At 33.9% G+C, this 6,334-nt stretch overlaps 1 pseudogene; it reads left to right on the top strand.

The window, feature by feature from the left end:
• Window positions 1-1,507: 1,507 nt before the first annotated feature.
• Window positions 1,508-4,329, top strand: LOC120188647 (annotated as a pseudogene).
• The last annotated feature ends 2,005 nt before the right edge of the window (window positions 4,330-6,334 follow it).

The following is a 6,334-nucleotide window of genomic DNA, read 5'->3' as shown; positions in this document are numbered from 1 at the left end:
TCTTTTTGAAATCCCGGAAAAAAGTGTAAACTCACATGTTATTTTTATTAAAATTATTTTTCTGTTACTGATTTTGGTAATAAATCTGCATTTGCAAACCTCCATTGGTATAATGATGCCTAATTAAATAATGACAAAGTTGCCTCTAGTCTCATTCCCTTTGCAAACCCAGATTTATAACCAATCTTTTGTGCAACTTTCAATACTGATGAGTAGGTTTATAATGCTCTTACTTCACCAACAAAAGCTAAAACAATTCGGATTTGAACCATTGTCTGCAATTTAACTTGCAATTACCAAACCTTGGTTCTGAAAGGCAATCTCATTGTCTCCCGCCTTACTTTATTTAAAGGTTTACCTATTAATTCAACAATTCTACACTATACACTATACACTATACACAAACCAAATTATCTCAAAAGAGATTTGTAAGGTGTTTAAACTTTTATTATCAAAAAATAAAAATAAAATGATAGTTATTATTCATAAATGTCTAAGATTCGAGTACCAGAGAGTTGCAAGGTGTTTGAGCTTTCATTATATATAAAAAAATCAACAGTTCTATGGCGTGCCAACCTACTAGTCCACACAAATGTAGCATCCTTTATTATTAGTTATAACTTCAAGATTCCATTGTTTCAAGTCACTTGCCAAAGCTTTTAGATTCAACCATGGTTTCAATTTGACCATATAAATATCAACTCCATCCTCATCCTCATCCTCACAAGAACTAACACTTTTGATCCTTCCATCAGGCAACAATTCTACAATAAATTCATCACCATCACCAAACAAACATTTGCCCCCTTCATTCGTTTCAAATACACATAAATTGCTCGAACTTTGTAAAACTAAATTTAACATTTCTAATTTTTCCTTCTTTAACGTCGCCAATCAGGGCCTTGAGCTCCTCCATTTGTTTGAACTTTGTAAGAACTATTGCAAAAGCAAAAATGGTATTCTAAGAATACTCAGTTTAAAACTTGATATATATATATATATAAACAGTAGTCTTAGGAAACAATCAAGTACTACTACAAAGAAATTGGTATTTACGAGATGAAAAACTAAAACATCAAGAACTAAAAAGAAAAATCAAACATGATAGAACAACAAAACCTTAGTGATTTAGTTAAAGCACACACAATAGTGATGTATGGAAGAGAAAGTTGGTCATGCCATCAGCCCATTACCGAGGAATTTGCATCCGCCACTGGCCATTACCGAGGAATTTGCATAAACCCGTTATGGTTCCATCTCTCTGACTTTGACCTGAAGGCCAAAGCAGTTGGGAACTTATGACCAATTTTGCTCGTGGAGTTAAATCATACCAAATGTATAATGTTAGTGGTGATTATGTCAAAAAATATAGGTTAGTGACCATAGTAGAAAAGTAAAATGTTTGGTGACTATTTTTATAGTTTATCCAAATATAAAACCAAGGAGGTTTAACAAAAAAGAACACCTGTACAACCCCAAACTCTAGAAAGAACGAACAAAGCATTTCGGTTAAACCCCGGCAATGGTTTCTTTGTCGACTCGATACTTCGTTCATAAGATCGAGTACTCCTTCACTCTCAGCTGGAAGGTCGCATCTTCTCTATCTTATCTTTCCTCACATTTAGTATTTGATTTGGAATTTTTCATTTTTAGGTTTTCTCTAATGCATATGAGCAAAACTTATGATTCCGGATTTTGATGATTTGGAAACGAATTTCGAGATCTTTTGATGGTCGTTTTATTGGGTAAATGTGGGAACTTTTCCTTTTTGGGGTTCGGGTAGTTCACTCATGTTTTCCTTTTTGGGGTTCGGGTAGTTCATTTTGGATTGTTATACAGTTTTTAGTTTGGGGTTTTGAGCATGGTTAGTTTCACCGTGATAATGGTTCTGGTTTTGGAATTCCATAATCTGTTTTAACCTTTATGTTCTATGCATTTTTTGCACATAACAAAAATATTTGCATCTTGCGAAATTCTTAGCAAATGTATGAAAAAACATCGAATATAATGATGTCAACTCCGTATATTAATTGATATTGATATGTAAATGCTTTGCTTGGAACCTGTTTTTAGATAGAATATTAAAATCAGTGTTCAGATATAGGTTTGATTAGGCAAAGGCTATAATGGAGTCGCATACACTATGGAATGCTTTATAGTCTTGATGCAAGTATGATTCTTCGAAACCTATTTGATGGGGAATAAATATGACAATCTAAGTCCGTCAATGTGGGGTTTGTTAAGGTTAAAGATCATATTTAAATTGGGTAGCGGGGGGAAAAATATATCTGATTTTTGGTCTCTGGTGAAGATAGTGAGATCAATCCCTCTTGGTTCTTTTTCAATTTGTACCACTTTTTGGCCAAAGCTGAAGTCTTTCTGTGGCGGTGGCTTATCAATAATTCAAGAATAAGCCTGCAAATGCAAATTTCATTACATTAAGAAAATCCTGCAGTAGAGAATTAGAGGGTGTAGGGTTTAGACCATTTTTCACATCACGAAATATTCTTCACTTATATTTTGGAAATTTAAAGAGGATTAGAGGAATATTCAAAAATAGAATAAAGGTTCATCAGCTATATTTGTAAAGTCTTCATGCTTAGTTTATGATGTAGAGATACTTATAATTGACAATGGAGCTTTTTAAAATTTTAGGTGGCTTCTATGGTTAGTTCGTGCTTCCATTTTGTTATGCTGCATAAATTTTATTGGTATCAGAAACGCAGAACCTTTTATAGGTATTTTCTAGCTTGCATTCTTGTACTATTCTAACAGGAAACTTGATGTGGACCAGAGCTATAAGAGAGGTCAAATCAGTGACCGGGAATTACAGGATGCTGTTTAGAAAAATGTATTTCAGGGGAAATTGACTTACCTACACTGGAGTAAAGGAGAGGCGATGGCCCCAACTATTGACGAACAAGGGGGTACTCTTCTTGTACGGAAGATTGCATCCGCAGACCCAAAGTATTGCTTGCGCTTACAGCACCTAAGAAATAAACTTATGATTTCATAACTCTGGTTTGAGTTGGTTCATTGCGAACCATAATTAATCCATTTAAACATCTGTGCATCTAAACTCTGTGAAGGTTATGCTGTTCGTTTAAGTTTAATTATTATATTCATTCTGAGCATCAGTTTAGAACATATAAGTGAAGATAAGCAGAGGTAAAAAAGTATGTAAACTTGGCATCCTCTCTCATGAGGTTGATGATTCAATCAATGCTCTCCGAACCAAATCTTGTTATGATTTTCTTTCTCTCCATTCTTTTGTGTTCAATACATCTTTCATATTTACTCATCGGGTTTGGATATGATTTCAAGAGTTCCTAACTTCATGCTTTTTCTGTACAGTCGCATTTTTGTTGGGGATGTCATTGTCATGAAGGACCCTGACAATTCTGATAACTATCTCGTCAGAAGATTGGCTGCCACTGAAGGATATGAAATGGTGTCTAAGGATGAAAAAGATAAGCCATTTGTTCTTGAAAAGGACTAGTGCTGGGTATTGGCAGACAATGAAAAATTGAAGCCCAAGGTATAAGATGTTAGTAATACAACCAATAAAAGTTTTGGTTGTTATTCTTGTATAAATCTATAAAACAAACAGTTATCTGGTTTGCATATTTGATTCTAGAGGCTGCTCGTTAGCTATTACATGCATATTTCTCATGCCATTCCTAATAATAAATAACAAAAATTATTCAACTTTTTATATGGCTTTGAAGAAGCTGATCCATGTTCCCCATTATGCTTTGCCTTTTTTTTTTTTTGAGATGATAGGAAGCTAAGGACAGTCGGTTATTTGGTCCTGTTCCCATGACTGACATAGTTGGCCGAGTTATATATCTTCTGCGAACAGCTGTTGATCATGGTCCTGTTCAGAATAGGTAACTCCTTTATGGTAATTATTTAACTAATAACCATTGATTTCATATTAGGTAAAAGTTTTGCTAATTGTGTTGTGTTGAAAATTTTATGTCACTCTTAACAGTTATTACAGTATGCGAAAGGATTCTCCAGTGTTGGAAGTAGAGTTGGATGTTGATGACATGGTGAAGAATCACAAAGCCTAAACTGTGTATCCCTCTTTATTACACTTTTTTTCCTCTGTGGGTATCCTTTTAGTTTAACATCGACGTGGAGAGAATAAAAAATCAAAGAGGGTATTTAGGCTCATGTGTTATTCTGGAGGGTTGCCGTTTGTTCGTGTAAGATATAAGGCAATTGGGAGAATTTTATAATGTTATCTTTCCTTCGGAAGAACACGAAGGGCTGTCTCCCATGGTGTTGGATTTTGAGTTCAATTATATTGAACAATTGCTTTTGTAATTTCTGTAGTTTCTAGTTTGAATGACTTAGCTAACACTTTTTTGGGAAGAGGAAAGATAAGAAGTTGTAGGACTTAGATGCATCAGTATATTTGGTTGGTCACTGTTGGAGTCTAGGTGGTCTTCATTTGTTCCGAGCCTCAGGTTCCTGCCCTCTTTGTGTCTTATTTTCTTTTCTTTCTTCTAAAAAAACAGAAAAATATATGTTGGAATTAAAAGTTGATCAATCAGAATCGAATACTAACGACCTCATTGGCGGTCTAACGTACATGACGCTTTTAATGATGTAGCGTGGGGTGGTAAAGTTGAAGCAGAAGGGAGCCCCACCATCACAAAAACATCGATGGTGTAAGCAACACATGGCTTGCCTTTCTCTCCTGCTCATCCTATCAATGAAAAACTCTTTTATCATTTTTGTTAATAAGATTTCAAATTCATGCAACAAATATGCACTTATATTACATGATTGAATCCGATAAAGATAAGAAAGTACCGGATAGACCCTGTGACAGACAATTGGAAGATTAGGATTAAGGGGCTGTTTGGTTCAAGAATTGTGGGATTCTCATGGGATGGGAATCTCATATTCTCATGTTTGGTTGGCCGGGAATCTCATTCCTGGTAATGTTTTATTATCAATAGTAGATTTTTTTGGGGTATATTATCGGGAATGTCATTACTTCCCTTCCCTTAGGTATTGTAACATTACCGGCGTTTTAGACTAAAATGCTCTTAAATTTTTATTTTTTTTTAAAAAATATCTTTCTTCTGTCATTGAATAATAAAAATTCTACGAAGATTAAATTACAATTTATCCTTTTACAAATTTATTCTTAAATTATTTTAGATTTACAAAAAAAAAAATCTATAATTAAAATTTTATATGAAGTTCAGGGGTTAAAATTTTTTTTACCCTTTCATGAAACATTTTTTATATTTTTAATTTTGTAAAAAAATTATATAAGTATTATTAATTTAATTTTTTAAAGAAAATATATAAATATTTTACAATTTGTAATATTATACAAATATATAATAAGGACAATTAGGTTAAATATACATTTCAATAATCTTTTATTCCTTTAACCAAACACGGTAATCTTACATTCCTGCTAAACCAACCAAACACAAAATACAACATTCCCAGTAATTTTATTCCCTGGTAATCTTTTATTCCCTGGTAATCTTTTATTCCCACTGGTAATCTTACATTCCGTGAACCAAACGCACCTTAAGGGTTATAAGTGAGTTTTGTCTTTAAAGCGGAATCTGGCAAGGGGGGCTGAGTTGTCAGGCATTTTCATGCAAACTAAAATCACAGATCCACGGTGGGAACATCATTTGGCAGATGGCTGCGTGGGTGGTGGTGATGGTGGTGGTAGGACATGTGTGTTTTAATTTCTAAAACAAAGGGGGGCAGTTAAATGATGCAGATCCAAACTTCTCTCTCTCTCTTTTGGATATTGTCGTTGTCTTAACTCGTTCAAGCTTAGAATTGATGAAATGGAGAGAGTGAGACATGATGAAACCTAAGCCACTTAAATTGGGATTAACCTATTATTAATGCATCAAATGGAAAAGAAAAGTAATTTTCTCTTTGTTATACCTCTTACGCTAGTCGTATCTATGCTGTTATTCTTTTTCAAGATTTCCTCTAGGAGTCATTTCTTTGTCTATCAATATCTCCAAAAGAGTTCCTCCATTAATCGAGTCTTTAGAGACTTCGATTACTCATTTGATATGATTTTTGATATCAAAGTCAAATTTATTGTTAAGCAAGCATATATTCTCGTCTTGTCAGCCTACAAATAATCATATGACCCTAAGTCTAATACCATCACTAAAGGTCGATAAAAATTTATCATGCAACAATGAGAGAGAGACCTCTTCTTCCTTTTTCTCCCCTTCTTTCTAAAAGAGGACATAATATATATTTTATCATCCAAAGACCGGTCACCTACCGTAAAATCATTAACTGCGACTTTCCGCCCAAATCAAAAGAA

This window comes from Hibiscus syriacus, unplaced genomic scaffold (assembly GCF_006381635.1).
Source record: "Hibiscus syriacus cultivar Baekdansim isolate YM2019G1 unplaced genomic scaffold, ASM638163v2 tig00116951_pilon, whole genome shotgun sequence".
NCBI lineage: Eukaryota > Viridiplantae > Streptophyta > Magnoliopsida > Malvales > Malvaceae > Hibiscus > Hibiscus syriacus.
The sequence above is the reverse complement of the archived record's forward strand: the minus strand, read 5'-3'. Positions and strand labels throughout refer to the sequence as shown.